The sequence below is a fragment of the Nomascus leucogenys genome, chromosome 8 (genome assembly GCF_006542625.1).
Source record: "Nomascus leucogenys isolate Asia chromosome 8, Asia_NLE_v1, whole genome shotgun sequence".
Lineage (NCBI taxonomy): Eukaryota > Metazoa > Chordata > Mammalia > Primates > Hylobatidae > Nomascus > Nomascus leucogenys.
This window is the reverse complement of record NC_044388.1, coordinates 5,558,355-5,583,352: the sequence shown is the minus strand read 5'-3', so window position 1 is coordinate 5,583,352 and position 24,998 is coordinate 5,558,355. Positions and strand designations below refer to the sequence as shown.

The following is a 24,998-nucleotide window of genomic DNA, read 5'->3' as shown; positions in this document are numbered from 1 at the left end:
TTAATCCTGAAATTTTTAAAGAACCAGAAAAGACCCAGAATAGTCAATGCTATCCTGAGCAAAAAGTACAAAACTGGGGCCAGGCACAGTGGCTAATGCCTGTAATCCCAGTGCTTTGGGAGTCAAAGGCAGGAGGATTGCTTGAGGCTAGGAGTTCAAGAGCAGCCTAGGCAACAAAGTGATAACCCATCACTACAAAATAAAAAATTAGTGACGGGTGCGTGCCTGTAATGCCAGCTACTTGTGAAGCTAAGGTGGGAGGATTTCTTGAGCTCAGGACTTTGAGGATTACCATGAGCCATAATCATATCATTCCACTGCACCGTGGGCAACAGAGCAAAATCCTGTCTCCAAAAAAAAAAAATATATATATATATATACATAACTGGAGGGTTCATTAGATAACTTTACATTACACTACAAAGCTTTAGTAACCAAAATAGCATGGTACTGCCATAGAAACAGACACATAGACCAATGGAACAGAAAGGAGAACCCTGAAATAAATCCGTGTATCTACAGTGAACTCATTTTTTACGAAGGTGCAAAGAATGTAGACTGAGGAAAGGACAGTTTCTTCAATGAATAGTGCTGGGAAAACTGGATATCCATATATAGGAGGATAAAATTTAAACTCTATCTCTCCCCATTTACAAAAATCAAATCATAATGGGTAAGACTTAAATCTGAGACCTCAAGCTATTAAAAAACTAAAAGAAGGCCGGGCGCAGTGGCTCACGCTTGTAATCCCAGCACTTTGGGAGGCCGAGGCGGGCGGATCACGAGGTCAGGAGACAGAGACCACAGTGAAACCCCGTCTCTACTAAAAATGCAAAAAGTTGGCCGGGCGTGGTGGCGGGCGCCTGTAGTCCCAGCTACTAGGAGAGGCTGAGGCGGGAGAATGGCGTGAGCCCGGGAGGCAAAGCTTGCGGTGAGCCGAGATCGCGCCACTGCACTCCAGCCTGGGTGACAGAGCCAGACTCCGTCTCAAAAAAAAAAAAAAAAAAAACTAAAAGAAAACACTGGGGAAATTCTCTGTGACACATGTTGAGCAATGATTTCTTGAGTAATACCCTATGCAAAAATGGACAAATGGGATCACATCAAATTAAAAAGCTTCTGCACAATGAAGAAAACAATCAGCAAGGGGAAAGATAACCCAGAGAATGGGAGAAAAATACTTGCACACTACCCCTCTGACAAGGGATTAATACCCAGAACACATTAGGAACTTAAACAATCCAATAGGAAAAAAATTTAATAATCTTATTTAAAAATGTATCTAAATATAGCAATAGACATATCTCAAAATATGACATACAAATGGCAAAGAGTGTTTGAAGTCGTGCTCAACATCATTGACGATCAGAGAAATGCAAATCAAAACAACAACGAGTTATCATCTCATCCCAGTTAAATGGCTGTTGCCCAAAAAACAGGCAATAACAAATGCTATCAAGGATGTGGAGAAAAGGGGACCCTCTTACACTGGTAGAGGGAATGGAAATTAGAATAACTATTATGGAAAACACTGGAAATTCTCAAAAAACTAACTATTGAAATACCATATGATTCAGCAATCACAAAGATTAAGTATGTACCTAAAAAAAGGAAATCAGTATGTCAAAGATATATTGGCACTCACATGTTTATTGGAGCGCTATTCACAATAGCCAAGATTTGGAAGCAACCTAAATGTCCACTGACAGATGAATAGATTATAAAAATGAAGTACATATACACAATGCAGTACTATTGAGCCATAAAAAAGAATGAGATCTTGTCATTTGCAACAACACAGATGGAAATGGAGACATTCTGTTAAGTGAAATAAGCCAGATACACAAAGGCAAACTTTGCATGTTCTTACTTATTTGTGAAAGGTAAAAATTAAAACAGTTGAACACATGGAGATGGAGAGTAGAATGACGGATACCAGAGGCTAGGAAGGGCAGTGGTTTCAGGGAAGTGGGGATGGTTAATGGATTCAAAAATGTAGTTAAATAGAATGAATATGAATTACTATTTGACAGCACAATAGGGTGATTACACTCAACACTAATTTATTGTATGCTTAAAATATCTATATGAGTACAATTGGATTGTTTGTAACATAAAAAGAATAAATGCTGAGGTGATGTGTACTCAAGTTACCCTGATGTGATTATTACACATTGTATGCCTACATCAAAATATTTCATGTATACCACAGATATGTATATATAACTACTATGTAGTCACAAAATAAACAAAAAAGAAAAAGAAAGTTTTCGGGACTTCAGGCAAAGACATAAAATGTACCACAAATGTAAGAGAATCTGAATACATCAATTTACTTTACAAAAAAGAAGGTAACATCATGGATAATTTTCAAGAAACAGGGAATTAAAATAAAAACCAAAAAACTTAAGAAATTGCAAACCAACTTGTCCTTTAAGTTTCAAGATTAAAGCAAAACAGTTTTTAATATATTGGAACTCAGATAATACTTGTAAAATCTTTCCAAGGAATCTACTAAAGGAGTAGCTTCAACCAACCAAAAAATGACTGACAATACAATGTAAACAGACAAATGGGTAAGTATTTTATATATTTATTTTTAAAGCTAAGAGTAAAACAATGGTAGGTCCATAGATTGAAAAATAGTCAACATTGTTTTGATGAAGAAATAATGCACCTAATAAGATGGAAGCAGGAAAAAAAGAGGAAGTAGAAAAATATAAATTGACTATAGTATAGGAGAATAGACTGGATTCAAAGGATACCATTCAAAATTGACGGAAAGTAAAAGGTTAAATAAGAAAAAGGGAGTTTAAATGTCTGCAAAAAACATCAATACATAAAATCTACCAGAATCGAAAGACAAACTTTCCTAAAAACCCAAAGAAATTAGAGGTATAAAAACAAAGATAATCAAATAGAAAAAGAAACGCAATAAATATAAAATAATATAAACAGTAATTAGAACATAATATAGCAGAATTGAGATCAAACATGAGAATAATAACAAATAGAAATGGGCCTATTTAAAGGAAACGTTTTTAAAATTGGCTCATAAAACGAAATCTAATTCTATGCTGTTTTCAAGAGACACATTAAAATACGGTGATTCGTATAGATGAAAAATAAGAAAATCCATAAAGATTTACCAGACAAAGGAAACAAAAACAGAATTTGCAATTCTGATATCAAAGTAGACTTCAACCTAAAGAGCATTAAATGAAAGAGAAAAGGCATACTTTATAATGTTAAAAGCCACCTTCTAAAATGCAGATAGCTGTTGAGCCTATCATTTGGCAAAAAATAATAAATAAATATTTATATTAAACAAAAACTAGGGAAGATGCAATAATAATTAAGAACATGCTGATAACAGAAGACAACACTTCATTCTCACATGAGACAGGCAAGTGAACAAAACTAATTTGGGATGTAAAATCTTTAAAAGACATAAAGTATATGTTTTGAATATATATAGAACACTATGCTGTGATAATACAGAATGTACCTGCTTCCAAGCACTCATGGAACTTTCATGAAAATGGATCATGTACTAGACACAAGGAAAATAGGAGGAGTTTTCACAGAACAGAAATATTATGAACAATATTCAATTATCACAATAAAAAGATTATAATTAAAAAGTAAATTCATATTTAATAATACAATATTAATAATTGTTTAATAACTCTATAATTAATATATAAAATACTTACCCATCCAACTATTTACATTGTTCTTTCAGTCACCTTTTGATTACTTGAAGCTCATCTTTTAGTAGGTACCTTGGAAACAATAGCTTCCTTTATAAATCAATTTTTAATAAATCATCTTCTTTTATTGTTTATCAAGAAAATTGGTTTTGATGCACATTAGTATATTTAAAAATATTCTCAGTTACTTCTACACAGTTATGTATATGACAACAAAATAAGAGTAATCATTAAATAATAAAAAATATAGTAGCAGTAGTAATGACAAATATTGTGAGATTGATGCATTGGATTAAAATATTTTATATATTTTTATGAAAATAATATAGAATTGTAAGATATTTATACAAATTATTCCAATATAATATGTTATGAGGTAAGGACTTTATGGTAAAAAATAACCCTGGTTTAAATCTTAGTTATCTCATAACAAACCACATTTGAAATATGGTTTCAAAATAAGAGACTCATTTTCTACACTCATAGAAGTAAAGTTTCTATCCTGGTCTTTTGCTTAGTACATGGTGTAAATGGCATTGAATACTGTTGTGATAGTTTTCTAAATATAATGAGCTAACACACACCCCAAAATACCATGGTACCAAACCGGTGTAGTCAGAAATAGAACACTTTATGAAGGTGATAGACTGTGGCATGCAGAGTTCTTCAGTGTAGAAAACGTAAATAACCCTAGCTAGATTAAGTAGGAGGAATTTATTTCCAGGTATTAGTAACATATGTTTGTAAAGAGTGGTGTAAGATTATAACTGGAACTTCTTAGGGATATTCTCAGAATCACCGCAGAACTAACCTGAAAAAGCAGCAATTGCTACCACTGACACAAAAGCTACCCTTTACCTTTCCCAAAAAATGGAGCCATCCATTTTCAGCTGCATATGGATGGGTCTTTTTATTGACAAAACCTGTCTATTTCTGTGTCCTGGCAGCATAAGAATTCTGGGAAGTGTCAGTTTGGGCAACTCCAAATTGACACTTTCCAGACTTCTTATGCTGCCAGGACACAGAAAGGCTTTGTCAAAGTGTGACTTTGGAGGGAGTTTGTGTGAAAGCACATTGAAAATATGGTATCTCCACACTGTGGAGCATAATCAGAATACAGAAAAGGTAGTCAAAACTTTTGGGACTGTTACAAATAACAGTAGTCAACTACAGAGGGAAACACTATCATTGCTACTTGAAATTCTGCCCTAGAGCAATGATGTCCCATACTGCAAGGAAAATATCTGTTCAGTTTGATGGGCATAAATCATATTGTGAAGGCAGTCCAATCAGTTGAATGCCATTACAGTTTTGAATTATATAATTGATTGCTCTGAATTTCTGCAGGCCATGCAATCATTTAATAATTTGACTTTCCAAATACTTTTCCTTGAGCAAAGAATGTTCATGTCAACTTAAAACTTTCGTGTAACTTACATTATTGATATAAATCAATAGCTTGTTACTTTGGTTTACATACTCCAGTCTTTCAGTTTCTATTAAGGTCAGATAGCATCATTAGTCTCATCAACTCTATGGTCCTGAGAATGTTTCTGGAGTATTAAATCATTAGGAAAAGGCTATCCTTTGAGTTACTTCATTAGAAAGTTATTGATCTTGTTTGATGATGAATTGTTACTTCTCTCAAAGTTTGAAAGTCCTACCATCTCAACACATTAGACTGCTTTTGTTATTTGCATCATTTAATTAGGCAGTTTTTGTTATTTGCATCAACATTTTGTCTTGGTGCATTTTTTGCATTGTTTAATTTTTATTTTTTAATTTTATGTATATTATCCATGTTGAATTTTTTTAAAAAATTACAGCAGCAAGACATTTATTTTAGAAACATTATTGATGTCCTATTGCATGAAAAATCCTATAAAACTCATTATGTTACTTAACCAAACTTCCCTAAGTTATTTGTAGATGTTTGAGTAATTTAGAACTTAGTTAAAAGTAAAAATGCTGTTTTTACAATTTCAGCTTTTATCATAGATTAAAGGGTACACATAGAGGTTTGTTACATGGGTATACTGCATGATGCTGAAGCTTGAGTCACCAGGCAGTAAGCACTGTACCCAACAGGTTGTTCTCAGCCCACATTGCCTTCCCATCCTCTCTTATCTAGTGGTCCCCAGTGTCTACGCTTGGAGTCCCAACGATCCCATCACCCAGGCGGTAATCACAGTACCCAATAGGCTGTTCTCAGCCCCCACTCCCTTTCCATCCTCTCTTATCTAGTGGTCCCTAGTTGAAATTGCTTTCATCTTTACATTAATGTGTATTCAGTGTTTAGCTCCCACTTTAAGTGAGAATATGCTATATTTGGTTTTCTGTTCTTGCATTAGTTTACTTAGGATAATGGCTTCCAGACTGCAAAGGGCATGATGACGTTTTTTATTTAAATTACAATGAATAAATCCAAAGATTTATATAAAAATAATCTAATTCTGGCCTTAATATTTTGAGCCCCCTCATAAGAATGTTATTAAACATTCCTAATCATTCCCTTCATAGTCACTTCATCTTTCTGCCATAGTTCACACTCCGGGAATTGCTGCTATTTATATTTTTCCTGACCTTTAGAACCACTACAGTCAAACAAAAATATTGTATCGAAATCATAAATGAGAAGAAAGTCAATACTATTGGCTCCAACTATAGGAAAAATTTCAGTTTGTTCACACGTACACACACACACACATACACACATACACACACACATTTATATGCAGATAATGAGCCCTAAGGATAGTTGAACTAAAGCCATTTCATTTAAGACAATTCCGCTTTCCCAGATGATATGCTAATGAACCAAGTAAGCAGTTCTGAGTCATTGATATCACATCATTCAGCACACAATTTCCAAAAACAATTTAATGAGCCAGTTTTTGAAAATCATTTAGAAGAGACACAGTTTGACACATACCAATGAAGCCAGTTCATCTGCTTGCTAAAATTGACTCTATCTCGGGTCCTTTCTAAACTAAAGCTAGCTTGACTTTGGCTGTCATCAGAAATAGTATAAAAATAAAAATGAATAAGCGCATTCCTAGGCCATTGAGAGGACTGGTTTTTTTTCTATTAGCATAATAAACTATATTCAAATGACCACTTTTATCACCATAAGAACTAAATGCCTGATGAAAAAGTTGAAACAAAGCCTGTGTCTCTCATTTACTTAAGTGTCCTGGAAGTAATTCAAAGACCCTCTATAAAAAAGATAATGGCTTTCCTCATTCTGAGGTATTGGTATATCATTTATTTTTACTGTGTTTGTATACATCCTTCCCTGTCTCTGGTGGTTTATGTTTATGTGGAGACAAAAGAAGCTTGGAATATTTTAATCTATTGTTTCTCATACACATTCTCTAAGGCAAATACTATGTGCATTTTATTGCGCTTATCGGTGCTTCAATTCAGAGGTTCTACGAAAACACTTTTAGAAAAATCCAGGAGGAAATATTCACTGCATACATAAAACATTTTTTCTATAGTCCATCATTACATCTTCTCTCTCCTAAACGCTTTCATGCTTCCTTACTGTTACTATCTAGAACCATTTTTGGTAATCCAAGAATTTATCACAAAAAAGATTAAATTTCTGAAAACACAAATATTGCAACCTCTAACCAGAAGCTCCTTCCTTTTAATATTCTCAATGAGTTTACTTACATTTTACCCTTTGTTAATCTAATCTAGACAAAACCATTTAGATATCTGTTCCATTGCTGTCACACAGCTTTCAGTCTATTGAGAGACATTGAATAGTAAACAATTCTATTACAATATGATTCAGTGCTATGATAAGCCAGCATTTTCTCAGGTCTTGTGGTTTTTATTTACTTAATACCTCCCAAATCCATCCACCAATTTTCCCTCTTTACTGTATGTTTTTAAAAGATCACAGCCATCTTTTACCTGGATGATTCTGACAGTTCCTCAGTGAACCTTCTTGACTTATAGATACGTGTTCAATCCATTTCTCATGGAGCAGCCAGAATAACTTATTTAATAGAAGCATCTTCTACTCCTTGCTTAAAATATTTCCTTGTGGTGATCCCGTTAATACTGAAGTAAGGAACTAATTTTTTAACATGATTTACTAGACCCATGGGACATTTCTTTTACTGTCCTATCTCTTTATCCTCACCTTATTTCCTGCCCCCTAGTTGTAATATGTAATCTATAGTCTAGCCATGCTGCATTGTTTTGGATGAATTGTTTCATACTTAGCAACAATGTACATACCATTTCTCTGATTGAAACACACTTCCCATAATCAGCTTCCCCAACTTCTAGTTGACTTCTCTTTTCTTTGGCCTCAGAATTTTCATGCACTCGTGGGAAGAATAATGTTTCATTGTGTTTATTGCATTTTTCAGCCAGATTGGAGTCCAGGATCATACATAAGCTAAATTCTGCATAGATTTATGTCTTTAAATAGAAAGTCCTATGAATTAATAATTAATGTCCATGCCTTTAAATAAAAAGTGCTTGGATGTGAGATCCCTCTGAAAGGAATACCCCAGAGTTTTTTTTTATTCTATTGAGTAATAATTACATTTCTGGCTCTAGCTATATCCAAGATATCTTTCTTTTGAAATCTCTTCAAAAGCAACTAAACCTAGGTTTATTTCTTTTTCTCTTTCATAGCTATTTTCGTTGATTGGTAAGAGACATTAGGTTCACTACCTAAATTTGTAATTTCTGTTGTTTTTACTTCCAGTGTCAAACTAAACTACACAAACTAAGTTTTGGGATTCATGTAGCTAGCCCATGCTAAATATCTGCCATCTACAATATGGGCCTCTATTTATTCTGGATGCCTTAATCACATAAGCGTCATCCTTGGATTTAAATTTCAGATTGCTAGACTGCCACTACCATTCACAGAGGTAGAGTTTAGTAAAGAAAACATGAGAAAATAACAGGAGTCTTAATTATGAAAGGAGCATGCCTTCTCTTTGGATTCAGTAAAGGAAAAAAATGTGTTGAAGTTATTACAAACCAAAGGCTAAAATAGGAATTTGAAACATGTGTGCACAGTAGAGTCTCTTTCTAGAAACTGGATTTTCTTATGAAGTCAAATAATAATGGAATTTGCTTAAAAACATGTTTATTTAGTTTTACCTTCAAAATAGGAGCAGTGTGAAGCAGCATGGGCATAAAACAATTGTAAAGGAAAATATGCTGGTTAAACCAGAGGAAGAGAGAGAATTCCTCAGCACATTTAAGATCTTAGAGAACAGAGTAGGTAGATATGAAAGAGAAAAATGAATGAACCTGGGTCTAGTTGCTTTTGAAAATATTTTTTAAAAAAAAGATGTCCTAGGTATTACTAGAGCCAAGAGTGTAATTATTACCAAAAGAAAAATGAAAAGTCAGGCTGAAGTGATTCTTTTAGAGGTATCCCAGATACAAAAAAGCATGTGGAGTCATATTGTTAAGGTTTGTACCGTGAGAGCAATTGGTGATCAAGCTCTTGAAGACTGAGACAGCTTTGCAAAGTGGTTACATAAAAGACAGACTGATTTAAGAGGCAAACAAATGGGAATATCAGAACAAGTGTTAAAATATTTTTTGAAGTCTTTCACATGACACAGTTACTGTGGTTGTTAATACAGATACTGCCTGTGTCCTGAGGAAATGTACAATATAAATTTTGAAGATAGAAATTTAAAGGATGTGATATGTACTAAATACGGGACATAAAATATGCTGAAATTTATCTTGGCAGTACTATGATACATTGAATGCTGTATTAGATTAGTTATTAGTCTAATTGAAAAATGCCCCCTGTATGCTATTGTGAAGCTCAGGGAAGTAAAGAAAGGCAAGATTATCTTTAAACAGCAGATAATTGTTCACTTGTAAGCAAATGAATTCATACTTATTACTGAGTTCACTCACAAGAAAAAAAACGTAAAGGATATGCCATCAAATAGACGTTTGAGCCTGAAAGCAAAAGCTAAGTTAAACGAGGGCAGGAAGTACTGGTACCCAAGCAAGAGGCCAACGTAACCAGGTTACATGGAAAAAATGTAGATGATTGTCTTCTCAAAAGGAATACATCAAAGGAAAATAACACCCAAGTTACATATCTCACAACTGCAGAGGATATAGTGGAAGAATGATTAGCATACTTCTAGTGAAGATGAGCAAGTAACTTGTTTCAAGAATGTTCTTTCTCCCAAAAACATGGCCATGATACATGAAATACAAAATGATAAAACAAGAAGATATCCAGATCAAAAATGATATACTCATCTGTAATAGTTTATACTGCCATCAGCAGTAGATTAACCTACTAGTACTAACTTAATTTCTTAAAACAACACAAACTTGTTGCATTAATTTCTGTAGTTTAAAAAATCCAACACGTCTCATTGGATTAAAAATCAAGGTGGCAGGAGGGCTATATGTCTTTCTGGATATTCTAGGGAATAATCAATTTCTGAGCCTTTTCCAATTTCTAGTGGCTAGCTGTATTTCTTGGCTCATAATCACCTCTTCTATCTTCAAATCCAGCAGCAATGAGTGTAGTCCTTTTCACAACACATCAATTTGATCTTCTCTTCTCTTCCTTCTTACACTTTTAAGGATTCTTAGGATTACATGGGGCCCACCCAGAAGAGGCAGGATAACTTCCCTATTGTAAAGTCAGCTGATTGGCAAATCTAACTCCCCCTTGACATGTGTTATAACATATCAGCAAGTTCTAGGGATTAAGATTTAGACATCCTGGGGGAAGGGTGCTATTTTGTCTTTCAAAATAGACTCTTCTGTGTAATAGCAGTGGAACAAAGGATAAGCAAGGTTAATATGGGCATGAAGGCGGTGGCAATCAGGGAGTCTGGCTTTTGAGATATATTAGGTGTTACGCTATTCTATTGGACACGTTATAAAATATCTGTAATAAAATAATACAATGAGTAGCGCTAGGACATTTGGAATTTGTCCATAAGGAACAAGATAAAATTAGATTCATTCTTTACCATATGCCAGGAAAAATTTTCAAAATTTATAAGTAAAATATAAATCATAGTATATTAAAGAAAAAGATAGATATGGGGCAGTCTTTCTAGCCATGATGTAAAATGCACACAGAGAAAATATGTTGGTAACTTATAAAAATTAAGGTAAAAGAAACTTGTGAACTAGCCTCACAAAAGTGAGAGCAGGGCTTTTCTAATAGATTGCTCTCAGAAAATATACTTCATATGATTTTGACACTTCTGAAATTGCTGAAACTTATTTTGTGACCTAACATATGGTCTATCCTAGAGAATGTTTCATGTACTGATTAGAAGAACGTGTGTTCTGCAGCAGTTGGATAAAATGTTCTATAATTATCAGTTAGGTCCATTTGATCTAGAGTATAATTTAACTCCATGTTTCTTTGACAAATTTCTATTGGGATGATCTTTTCATTAATTACAGTGGGATATTGAAGTCCCCTAGTATTAAGGTATGTTACTCTATGTCTTTGTCTATGTCTTTTTTAGTATTAATGTTTGTTTTATGTATTTAGTATGACTGGTGTTACATGCATATGTATTCATAACTGTTATATCCTCTTGCTGAATTGATTGCTTTATCATTATATAGTGACCTTTTATTCTCTTTTTACAAGGTTATATTATCTGTTACAAGTACAACCACTTTTAATCTTTCTTGATTTCCATTTGCATGTGATTTTTTTTCCCATTCCTTTACTTTTAGCCTACATGTATCTTTATAGCTGAAGTGGATTTCTAGTAGACACATACAATTAGGTCTTGTTATTCCATCCATTTGGCCACTCCATCTTCTAATTGGGGCTATTAGTTCACTTACATTTGATAATATTATTGATAGGAAACAATTTACTACCACCATTTGTTGCTCGTTCTTTGGTTGTTTTGTAACTCTTCTGTTCCATTCTTCTCTTATTTCTGTCTTCCTTTGTGGTTAAGTGATTTTTCTCTGGCAGTATGTTTAATTTGTTGCTTTTTTATTTTTGCTGTATGTATTACATGATTTTGCTCTGTGGTTACAATGATATTAGAAAAAAGACTTTTATAGATATAACAAGTTATTTTGAACAGATGACAAGAGAAATCTGATTAGAAAAAAAGAACAAAAGGAAAATTAAGAACTTTACATTTTAACCCAATCCTTCCCACATTTTGACTTTTTATTGTCTCAGTTAGCATCTTCTTATGTTGTTTATTTCTTAAGAGATTGTTGTAGTTTACTGTTATTTTGTTAGATTTGTTTTTTAGTTTTGATACTAGTGATATGAGTGGATTACACACCACAATTACAGTATTAAAGTATTCAGAGTTTGTTGTTTTATTCACCTTTTTCACTGAGTTTTAAAGCCTCAAATGTTTTCTTTTTGCATGCTAGGAATTTTTTTTCTTTCAGATTAAAGAACACTCTTCAGTTTTTATGTAGACAAGTCTAGTGGTGATTAAAAACCCTCTATTTTTATTATTCTGGGAGAGAGACTTTACCTCTCCTTCATATTTGAAGAATGATCTGCTGGATAGAGTAACCTTGGTTGGCAGGTTTTCTTCCTTCAGCATTTTGAATATGTTGCCACACTCTCTCCTGGTCTATACAGTTTCCATCAAGAAGTATTTTGCCGGACGAATCAAAGCTCCTTTATGTGTTATTTGTATTGGCTGTTGTGTCAGACCCCTGGCATCAGAAAATGGTCAATTCATGGGTTGGTAAACTAACAGTGTAGGTTTGAAAAAAGGATAGTTCTATTAGAAAGAAAGAACACTGCAGAAGTGTGCATTGGGCCATCTCAGCAAGAAAGAACTGAGTGTACCAGGGTGAATTTTTCCTTAGGGGTATTTAAGGACCTTAAACCAGGAGCTTAAGGGTAATTTGAACCATATTAGCCACATAGGTCCATATAAATGATTACATTTGTAGAAATTTTCATGCCTTAATGTCAGCAAGGGTTGCACAATGAGTTTTGATAAGCATGTATTCCAGAGATATATAAAAATTCTAGACCAGGTGCGGTGGCTCACGCCTGTAATCCTAGCACTTTGGGAGGCCAAGGCGGATGGATCACGAGGTCAGGTGGTCGAGACCATCCTGGCTAACACGGTGAAACCGCGTCTCACTAAAAAATACAAAAAATTAGCTGGGCATGGTGGCAGGTGCCTGTACTCCCAGCTATTTGGGAGGCTGAGGCAGGAGAATGGCGTGAAGCCAGGAGGCGGAGCTTGCAGTGAGCCAAGATCATGCCACTGCACTCCAGCCTGGGTGACAGAGCGAGACTCCGTCTAAAAGAAAAAAAAAAATTCTAGTTACTTATAAATTTTGGGAAAGAAAGCTGGAACCAGATGCATGCTTTAGATAATAGGGAAGTCCAATTACTTCTAAATTCCTCAGATTAAGGAGTTTCTCCTCTGGGTGCTCCACTTCATGGTCTTCAGGTGATCTTTACTCTCCTCATTTAGATTTTTTTTTCCCCTTGCTACTTTTTGGATCCTCTCTTTACCTTTCCTCTTTGAGACTTTGATTGTTACATGCCTTGGAGTAGTCTTATTTGGGTTAAATCTGTTTGGTGATCTCTAATCTCTTGTACCTGGATATTTATATATTTCTCTATGTTTGGAAAGCTTTCTGTTAATATTTCTTTGAATATTTTCTTGATCTTCCTCAAATCCCTCCTGAATGCCAATAACTTCTAGATTTTCTCTTTTAAGGTTATTCTGTATATCTTGCAGATGATTTTGTTTCTTTCCACATGTTTTTAAATTTTTTTATCTGATTATATTTTCCAATAGCCTGTCTTTGAGCTCACCAATTGTTTCTTCTACTTGATCCATTATGCTGTTCAGAGCCTCCAATGCATTTTTCAGCTCAACAAATATCTTTCTCCTTTCCCAAATTTATGTTTGGTTTTCAAAAGTGTTTCAGTTCCTTTGTTAAATTTTTCTAAGTTTTTTAATTGATTTTCTGTGTTTCCTTGGAGTTTGCTGAGTTTTATTAGAATTGCTATTTTTAAATTTTTATTTGAAAGCTTATGCATTCAATCACTGGCTCTTGCTTTTTTCATTTGGAAAGGTCCTGTTTCCCCGATTGCTATTGTTTCTGTTGGATGTCCATATATGGCTTCAAATGAAGGATGATTTATTCCAGTCTTCACAGTCTGGCTTGTTTTGGTTGTTCTAGAGTATGTTTGCTTAGAAGTGTTTTTTTTGTGTGTTTTTTGTTTTTTCAGTTGCCTGTGGGTGATAAAAATATCAATCAAAGTAACCGGGAAGGAGTGGGATGTTAAAAGAAGTCAAAGCTGGCAACATCTTGCAGTTAAGGAAAGATAGGAGAAATGCTTTGAGTCAGATACAGCACAGAGGTGACCTTGAGCATTCTGTTCAGCTTGAAGTAGGATTCTGCTCATGGTTTGTGTTACATCATAGTATCCATTCTTACGAATAAAATTGTGATGATATAAGTAGAAAATATGGGAGAACTAGTATACAAAGGAATGAAATAGTGAGATAATTGAATACATGACTTTGACAAATAAAGTGGAAACGAAAAGACCATGACTTAATATGCAAGTACTTACATGGGGTTAGGCAAATCTACGTGTGTGAGGGGTAAAGTAAAATACTAAGTGCAGGCCCCCCGAATTGTGGCGGCAACATTAAGAAACTGATGGAATCTTTTTTTGCAGAGACTAGAAAGTGACCTTGGAATTAAAATTATTGAAAAGAAAGCTTTCGTGCACGTCCGTGTGAAGAGACCACCAAACAGGCTTTGTGTGAGCAGCATGGCTGTTTATTTCACCTGGGTGCAGGCGGGCTGAGTCGGAAAAGAGAGAGAAGGGAGATGGGGGTGGGGCCATTTTATAGGATTTGGGTAGGTAAAGGAAAATTTACCTGGCGGGCAGAATAGGGGTCACAAGGTGCTCAGTAGGGGAGCTTTTGAGCCAGGATGAGCCAGAAGAAGGAATTTCACAAGACAATGTCATCAGTTAAGGCAGGAACAGGCCATTTTCACTTCTTTTGTGGTGGAATGTCATCAGTTAAGGCAGGAACCGGCCATCTGGATGTGTGCCTGCAGGTCACAGGGGATATGATGGCTTAGCTTGGGCTCAGAGGCCTGACATTCCTGTCTTCTTATATTAATAAGGAAAATAAAACAAAATAGTGGTAAAGTGTTGGGACAGTGAAAATTTTGGGGGGTGGTATGGAGAGATAATGGGCAATGTTTCTCAGGGCTGCATCGAGCGGGAGTAGGGGTGGCGTGGGAACCTAGAGTGGGAGAGATTAAGCTGAAGGAAGATTTTGTGGTAAGGGGTGATATTGTGGGACTGTTAGAAGAAACATTTGTCATTTAGAATTATTGGTGATGGCCTGGATACGGTTTTGTATGAATTGAAAAACTAAATGGAATAAGAGAAGGAGAAAAACAGGTACTGAAGGTCTAAGAATTGGGAGGACCTAGGATATCTAATTAGAGTGCCTAAGGAAATTCAGCATAGTCCTGTCAGCAAAGATTACTTATTTACTTCAAGAGTTAAGAGTGGCAGTTTGGGGATAGCACCAGGAGATATCAGCTGTGATGGCTTGGAGAAACAGTGTAAACTGGCAGTGTAAACAAGAGCAGGGCATGTATGAGTAGTTGAGAACGGTGAATAGGAGTATGACTAGGGATGACAATTTTTGGGGGGCACAATCTAAGTTAGTCTGGTGTCTGGAATGAGACTGGGGTCTAATAAAAAGGAGCATCTATACAGGAGCTCAAATGGGCTGTACCCTGTAGCATTCTGAGGACAGGTCTGACTTCTGAGAAGGGAAAGTGGTAAAAGTATTGTCTAGTCCTTTTTAAGTTGGTGGCTGAGCTTGGTGAGATGTGTTTTTAAAAGACCGTTAGTCTGTTCTACTTTTCCTGAAGACTGAGGACTCTAAGGGATATAAAGGTTTCACTGAATACTAAGAGCCTGAAAAACTGCTTGGCTGATTTGATTAATAAAGGCTGGTCTGTTATCAGACTGTATAGAGGTGGGAAGGCTAAACTGAAGAATTATTTCTGAAAGAAAGGAAGAAATGACTGCAGTGGCCTTCTCAGACCCTGTAGGAAAGGACTCCACTTATCCAGTGAAAGCTTCTGCCTAGACTAAGAGATATTTTAGTTATCTGACTCAGGGCATGTTGAGTAAAGCTAATTTGCCAGTCCTGGGTGGAGGCAAATCCTCCAGCTTGATGTGTAGGGAAGGGAGGGGGCCTGAATAATCCGTGAGGAGTAGTAGAATAGCAGATGGAACACTGAGAAGTTATTTCCTTGAGGATAGATTTCCACGATGGAAAGGAAATGAGAGGTTCTAAGAGGCGGGCTAGTGGCTTGTACCTAGCATAGCCTGCCTTTGCTGGTGTGTAGCGATTAGGCCTGGTGGAACCACCATTAATAAATCAAGCGTGATCAGGGTGAGGAATAGGAAAGAAGGAAATATGGAGAAATGGAGTGAATGTCAGGTGGCTCAGAGAGATACAGTCATGAGGGTCAGGTGTGGTATCCTGAATAATGTGGGAGCCCGGATTGAAGTCCGGGCCAGGAACAATGGTAATTGTGGAACTTAACAAAGAGTGAGTACAGCTGAAGGAGCCAGGGAGCAGAAAGTATATGCATCAGATATGAGGAAGAAAATAGATTTTGGAAGTTATGAGAAATGTAGAGAGTAAGTTGAGCATAGTTTGTGATTTTGAGGGCCTCTAAAAGTATTAGGGCAGCAGCAGACGCTGCACAGAGACATGAAGGCTAGGCTAAAACAGTAAGGTCAAGTTGTTTGGACAGAAAGGCTACCGGGTGCGGTCCTGGCTCTTGTGTAAGAATTCTCACCACACTAACCATGCCTAGGAAGGAAAGGAGTTGTTGTTTTTTAAGGGATTCAGGTTTGGGAGATTAATCAGACCTGATCAGCAGGGATAGCACGTGTATTTTTATGAGAATTATGCCGATAGGTAACAGATGAGGATGAAATTTGGGCTTGACTGAAGTAATGGGGGCTATCTGTGAAGCCTTGCAGCAGTACAGCCCAGGTAATTTGCTGAGGCTAATGGGTGTCAGGGTCAGTCTAAGTGAAAGCAAAGAGAGCCTGGGACGAGGGGTGCAGGGGAATAGTGAAAAAAGCATCTTTAAGATCAAGAATGGAATAGTGAGTTATGGAGGAAGGTATTGAGGACAAAACAGTGTACGAGTTGGGCACCACAGGATGGATAGGCAAAACAATTTTGTTGATAAGGTGCAGATCCTGACCTAATCTGTAAGACTTGTCCAGTTTTTGGACAGTAAAATGGGGGAATTGTAAGGAGAGTTTATAGGTTTTAGAAGCCCGTGCTGTAGCAGGCAAGTGATAAGAGGCTTTAATCCTTTTAAAGCTTGCTGTGGGATGGGATATTGGCATTGAGCGGGGTAAGGGTGATTAGGTTTTAACGGGATGGTAATGGGCATGTGATCGGTTGCCAGGGAAGGAGTAAAGATGTCCCATACTTGTGGGTTAAGGTGGGGGGAATAAGAGAGGAAGATGTGAAAGAGGCTTTGGGTTGGGGAGAAGGGCAGCAATGAGATGCAGCTGTAGTCCAGGAATAGTCAGGGAAGCAGATAATTTGGTTAAAATAGCTCAGCCTAATAAGGGAACTGGGCAGGTGGGGATAACTAAAAAAGCGTGCATAAAAGAGTGTTGTTTTCAGGGGTTTAGAAGCCTGGCCATCAATACCCACAACAGTTATGGAGGCAAGGGAAACAGGCCTTTGAAAAGAAGGTAATGTGGAGTGCGTAGCGTCTGTATTGACTAAGGGGGCGGACTTACCTTCCACTGTGAGAGTTACCTGAAGCTCGGCGTCTGTGATGGTCTACGGGGCTTCCGAGGCGATCTGGCAGCGTCAGTCTTCAGCCGCTGAGCTGAGAAGGAGTCAGTCAGAGAGCCTTGGGCTAGAGTTCCAGGGGCTCTGGGAGTGGCTGCCAGGTGAGTTGAACAGTCTGATTTCCAGTGGGGTCTCACACAGAATGGACACGGCTTAGGAGGAATCCTGGGCTGCAGACATTTCTTGGCCTGGTGGTCAGATTTCTGGCACTTGTAGCAAGCTCCTGGGGGAGGAAGTTCTGGAGGAACGCCTGGCCGCTGCGGTTCAGGCATTTGGAAGTTCTTGTGTGCTGGAGATGTGGCTGGGGTTTGTCTCACAGTGGAGGCAAGGAATTGCAACTTTTTTCTATTATTGTACACCTTGAAGGTGAGGTTAATTAAATCCTGTTGCAGGGTTTGAGGGCCAGAATTTAATTTTTGGAGTTTTATTTAATGTCAGGAGCAGACTGGGTAATAAAATGTATTTTAAGATGGCCTTTTGACCTTTTAGGGTCTAGGGCTGTAGAGTGTCTTAGGGTTGCTGCCAAACGAGTCAGGAACTGGGTTGGATTTTTATATTTGATGAAAAACAACCTAAACGCTATCTGGTTTGGGATAAAGAAAAAGGAGCATTAACCTTGACTATGCCTTTAGCTCCAGCCACCTTTTTAAGAGGAAATTGCTGGGCAGGTGGGGGAGGGCTAGTCACGGAATGAAACTGTAAGTCGGACCAGGTGTGAGGAGGGGAGGTGATAAAAGGATTATAGGGTGGAGGAGCAGAGGCTGAGGAAGAATTGGGCCCTAGCTCGGCCTGGTGAGGAGCAGCCTGGGGAGGAGAGGAGAGGTCAGATGGGTCTGTAGAAAAGGAAGATTAGAAAGACTCAGCGATGCTTGGGGTTGAGACTGAGCAGACAGGTGGGAGGGAAAGAAAGAAGATTTGGGACAAGTTTCACTGGGCACAGAGACTAGGCAGGAACCCATGTGTAAAAGAATGCCTGGACATCAGCCACCTCAGACCGTTTGCCCATTTTACAACAAGAATTATTTAGATCTTGCAGGATGGAAAAATTGAAAGTGCCATTTTCTGGCTATTTGGAACTACTATTGAGTTTGTATTGGGGTCAAGCGACATTGCAGAAGAAAATAAGATGCTTAGATTTTAGGTCAGGTGAGAGTTGAAGAGGTTTTAAGTTCTTAACACAGGCTAAGGGAGAAGAAGGAGGAATGGAGGGTGGAAATTTGCCCACAGTGAAGGAGGCAAGCCCAGAGAAAAGAGAGAGTAGAGACACGGAGGGAAGGGGTTCGGGGGTTCTTACCCTCCAGAAAAGCGGGAAAGGGGTCGGGACATTGAAATAAGGGATTGGGGCACAGAGATATAAGGGGTGGGGGTGTGCAAATAAGGGATCAGGGTGCAGAGATATAAGGGGTTGGGGTACTTGTCCCTCCCCTAGAAAAGCAGGACTTGCCACTAAGGGTGAAGGAGAAGGGGTTGGGGGTTTCTTGCCCCCCAGAAAGGCAAAGAAGGGGTAGAGGCATGGAGAGAAGGGGATGGGGTACTTGCCCCTTCCCCAGAAAAGCGGGACTTGCCGCTAAGGGTGAAGGACCAAGGCAGGCATCCCTGTGTGGTCTGACACCTCTGAAACGTGGGTGAATAATCAGAGAGGCGTCCCTGCAATGATTAAACACCAAGGGAAGGCTGTCTTCCCTGGTCCATGACCAGCGCTGGAGTTTTGTGTCCATGGATAAAACGTGTCTCCTTTGTCTCTACCAGAAAATGAAAGGAATTGAAATTAAGAGAAGGGAGAGATTGAAGTGTGGTGCCAAGATTGAAAGAAAGAGGTTGAGGGATAGTGAGGGAGGTTGGAGAAGAGAGTAAAAAGAGGCTGCTTACTGGATTTGAAATTGGTGAGATGTTTCTTGGGCTGGTCGGTCTGAGGAACTGAGGTCGTAGGTGGATCTTTCTCACGGAGCAAAGAGCAGGAGGACAGGGGATTGATCTCCCAAGGGAGGTCCCCAGATCCGAGTCACGGCACCAAATTTCATGTGTGTCCACCTGAAGAGACCACCAGACAGGCTTTCTGTGAGCAACATGGCTGTTTATTTCACCTGGGTGCAGGCAGGCTGAGTCGGAAAAGGGAGTCAGAGAAGGGAGACAGGGGTGGGGCCATTTTATAGGATTTGGGTAAATAAAGGAAAATTACAGTCAAAGGGGGGTTGTTCTCTGGCGGGTAGGAGTGGGGGGTCACAAGGTGCTCAGTAGGGGAGCTTTTGAGCCAGGATGAGCCAGGAGAAGGAATTTCACAAGACAATGTCATCAGTTAAGGCAGGAACAGGCCATTTTCACTTCTTTTGAGGTGGAATGTCATCAGTTAAGGCAGGAACCGGCCATCTGGATGTGTGTGTGCAGGTCACAGGGGATATGATGGCTTAGCTTGGGCTCAGAGGCCTGACAAAAGCTACTATAAAGAAGAGAGAGACAAAATGTGCCACAATTTTGTAAAAGGATTGAGTTTTAGGCAAACAGGTTACCTGCTAGTGAATTCATCTTTAGGAAACTCAAGTTTAGAGTAGATATCCTGTCCATAATTATGTAAACTGCAGACTTTTTCTGATCTTAATATTCTGTGGTTTAGAAATATGAGAAACAGCTAAAATAAATGGGCTTTAACACCCACAAAAATACAGATAGCAAATAGAGAAATCAAAGCTATCTTAAATGCTAGTAATTAATTCTAAAAGTACCTAGCTCTCATTAAATTCTGCTTTATGCTGCGTTCTTTAGAAGATGGGATTGATTTGTGAGCAGCAAATCTGGTACAGCCACATTTTTTTTTTTCAGCATAAGAGGGAAATAACTTTTAAGACATTAAGTTTTTCAGAGCAACATTTGTGATTAAATTGAGCAATTTTAGCTCACTGTTTAAAAAAGGACTATATAATGCAAAAATTATGCACAGAATGAATAATAAAAGATGTGACTGGAGAGATTAAAAGTTAAACAAACCTGCAGAAATCACAGCATGACAGCAAATTCCAGATGGTTGCATTCCCCAGGGTCCTTGGGGAACTTTGAAAGGGTAAGCTGCATGTCATCAAACAGATTTTTATCTCTGAAAGCCTATAAATGAAGGAAGAAATGTTCCTGAACATCCACCACTTCAAAGAACAGTTGTTTTGAACTCTGTGTGATGGCTTGGCCAAGTTCATGACTCAGTCACCCAAAAAAGCCCATGCCCAAGGGATTACAATTGTTCCAACAAGAACTTGCTCCTATGCCCTGAATGCTATTTGTTTTGCAAATGTATCTGAAGACAATTCAGAAATCGTGTGTTTTCTTTTCTATCTTCATTGAGGTATAACTGATGAATAGAAATTGTATATATTAAAGGTGTACGATGTGATGACCTTATATACGTAAACACTTAAATTATTATAGCAAAGGAACTATCACCTCACAGTTATCTTTTTGTGTGTGGCGAGAACACTTAATATCTACTCTCTATGCAAATTTGAAATATGCAATATAGTATTATTAACTATAATCACTATACTGTATATTAGATCCCCAGAACTTATTTATATTGTAACTGAAGCTTTTGTGCCCTTTGATCATTATCTCCCCTGCCCAACTTTGTCATCCCTCCTCCAACCACTTCCTATCCCTAGAAACTGATATTTTACCTACTGTTTCTATGAGTTTGACTTTTCTAGACTCCACATGTGAGACCATACAATATTTATCTTTCTATGTCTGGTTTATTTTATGTAGAACGTGTCCTCTAGGTATATTCATGTCACAAATGGTAGAATTTCCTTTTTTAAGGCTGAATAAAAAACATTTAATTATATATATATATATATATATATCTCACATTTTCTTTATCCATTGTTCCAATGACAGACACTTAGATTGCTTTCATATCCTGACAATTGTGAATAATTGTGCTACAAAGATGAGAGTGCCAATATCTCTTTCAGATACTTATATCAATACATTTGAATACATACTCAGAAGTGAGATTGCTGGATCATATGAAGTTTACTAATTTTTTAAGGTAAGTTCATACTAGTTTTTTATAATATCTACACAAATTTACATTCTCACCAAAAGTATATAAAATTTCTCGTCCATATAGCAAACCCCTGTGACATGAATTTTACCTATATAATAAACCTTCACAGCTACCCTTTTTTTTTTTTTTTTTTTTTTTTTTGAGATAGAGTCTTGCTCTGTCACCTGGGCTGGAGTGCAGTGGCAGCAATCTCGGCTCACTGCAACCTCCGCCTCCTGGGTTCAAGCGATTCTCCTGCCTCAGCCTCCTGACTAGCTGGGACTACAGGCACCCACCACCACACCTGGCTAATTTTTGTATTTTTAGTAGAGACGGGGTTTCACCACATGGTTTGGCCCGGCTCGTCTTGAACTCCTGACCTTGTGATCCACCCGCCTCGGCCTCCCAAAGTGCTGGGATTACAGGCGTGAGCCGCTGAGCCCAGCCTATCCTCACTAACATTTCTTATCTCTTGCTTTTCTAATACTAATCATCCTAATATATCTGAAGTGATATCTCATTGTGGTTTTAATGTGTATTTACCTGATTATTAGTAATACTGAACACTTTTTCATATACTTTTTGGTCATTTGAACATCTAAAAAATGTCTATTAAGATCCTTTGCCTCTTTGAAAATTGTGTTATTTTTGGGGATTTTTGCTTCTGAGTTGAATTCTGAATTGAGTTTTAGCATTTATTAGACACATGGTTTTCCAATATTTTCTCCCATTCCATAGGTTGTATTTTCATTATGTGGGTTGTTTCATTTACTGTGCAGAAGCTTATTAGTTTGAAATAACCCCATTTTATTTTTGCATTTGCTGCCTGTGCTTTTGGTGTCATATCTAATACATCATTTTCAAGACCAATCTCAAGGAGTTTTCCCCTACTTTTTTCTAGTAGTTTTATGTCTTTAAGCCTTCTATTTAAATTTATAATTCATTTAATTTGTGTGTATGGTGAAAGATAAAAGTCCAATTTTATTCTTTTGCATGTGGATATCAAGTTTTCCCTCTACCATTTATTGAAGAGACTATCATTTCTTCATTGTGCATTCTTGGCACCTTTGTGAAAGATTAGTTGACCATATGTGCATAGACTTATTTCTGGGCTAGCAATTCTGGCCCATTGTTCTATATGCTGTTTTTTGTGCTGGTATCGTGCTGTTTTGATTACTAGAGAATTTGTAATGTAGTTTGACATCAGGAAGTTTGAAGTCTTCTGGTTAAAGATTGCTTTGCTTACTTAGGGTCTTTTGTAGTTCCATATGGATTTTAAGATTTTTTGTTGTTGTTGTTAAAAAGTATTGAAATTTTGATAGGGATTGCACTGAATCTGTGGATCACTTTATGCAGTATGGACATTTTAATAGTATTAATTATTCCAATTCATGTAAAGAACATATCTTTTTGTTTTTGTGTCTTCTTCAGTTTCTTTCAGTAAGTCTTATAGTTTTTAGCATACGGATCTTTAACTTCCTCGGTTAAATTTATTCCCAAGTATGTTATTCTTTAGATGCTTTTGAAAATAAATTTGTTTTTCTAATTTCCTTTTCTGATACTTTGTTATTAGTGTATGGAAATACTACTGAATCTTGCTTATTGATTTCGTGTCTTGCAACTTTACTGAATTTATTTGTTCTTTTTTTTTTTTTTTTGAGACAGAGTCTTGCTCTGTTGCCCAGGCTAGAGTGCAGTGGCCCGATCTTGACTCACTGCAAGCTCTGCTTCCTGGGTTCATGCCATTCTCCTGCCTCAGCCTCCCAAGTAGCTGGGACTACAGGCGTATGCCACCACACCCAGCCCAGCTAATTTTTTTTTTTTTTTTTTTTTTTTTGTATTTTTAGTAGTGACGAGGTTTCACCATGTTAGCCAGGATGGTCTCTATCTCCTGACCTTGTAATCCACCTGCCTCAGCCTCCCAAAGTGCTGTGATTACAGGCGTGAACCACCGTGCCCAGCCTATTTGTTCTAACAGTTATTTTGTGGGATCTTAAGGGTTTAAAATATATTCAATTATGTCATCCCTAAACACAGAAAAAAATTACTTCTTCCTTTATAATTTGGACAGCTTTCCTTTTTCTTGTCTAATTGAATTTGGCTATGACCTCTAGTAGTATGTGGAACAAAAGTGTTAAGTGTGGGCGCCATGTATTATTTTTGGTTTTGGAGGAAAATATATCATTTTTTCACCAGTAAGTATGATGTTAGCTGTAGGCTTCTCATATATAGCCTTTATTAAGTTAAAGTTAATTCCTTCTATAACTAATTTGTCGAGAGTTTTTTATAATAAAGCGGTGATACATTTTGTCAAATGCTTTTATTGCGTCTCTTAATATAAATCATATTATTTTTATCCTTTACTCTGTTAATGTGGTGGGTCACATGTGTCGATTTGCATATGCTGAGCCATTCTTGCATGGAAAAGGCATGGAAATTGCATCAAATTCTACTTGATCATGATGTATAGTTGTTTCACCATGCGATTGAATTTCATTTGCTAATATTTAGTTGAGAATATTTGCATTTATGTTCATCATGGGTATTGGCCTGAAATTTTCTTTTTTTGTAGTACCATTTTCTGATGTTTGTATCAGGGTAGTTCTAGTCTCATCTAATGAGTTTGGAAATATTTCCTTTTATTCCATGTTTTTGAAGAATTTGAGAAGAACTAGCATTCATTCTTCTTTAAATGCTTGGTAAAATTCACCTGCTAAGCTGGTTGTTGCTTGACTTGTCTTTGTTATGAGGCTTTTGATTACTGCTTCAATTGCCTTACTGTTTATTCGCTGTTCAGGTTTTCTCTTTCTTTGTGATTTCATCTTGGTAAGTTTTATGTTTCTAAGAATTTATTTCTTCTAGTATATTGAATTTTTGGCATATAATTATACATAGTAGTTTTTATGATCATTTGTATTTCTTTTGCATCAGTGATAATGTCTCGTCTTTCACTTATGATTTTATTTGAGTGTGTTCATATAAAAATTTATTTTTTTGTATCTTTTCAAAAAAACAACTCAGTTCTATTGATTTTTAAAAATTGTATTTGCATGCCTGTATTTCATTTATTCTGCTATAATATTATTTTCTTCTATATTCTTCTATAATCATTACTTTCTTTCTCCTACTTTGTACTGATTTTTTTTTCAATTCCTTGAGGTATACAGTTAGGTTGTTTATTTGAGGTCTTTTTTATTTCTCAGTATAGGGATTTATTGCTAAAATCTTGCCTCTTGGAACTGCTTTTGCTCCACCCCATAAGTTTTAGTATGCTTTCTTTCTATTTGTGTTTATTTCAAGATATATTTGTTTTCTAATTTTTCTTTGGCATATTGGATTTCTTTGACTCCATATTTACCTTAATAGCAAGTT

At 36.9% G+C, this 24,998-nt stretch overlaps 1 pseudogene; it reads left to right on the top strand.

Annotated features, from left to right (window-relative positions):
- Positions 1-24,998, top strand: part of LOC101177692 — a 193,243-nt pseudogene that overhangs the window by 22,694 nt on the left and 145,551 nt on the right.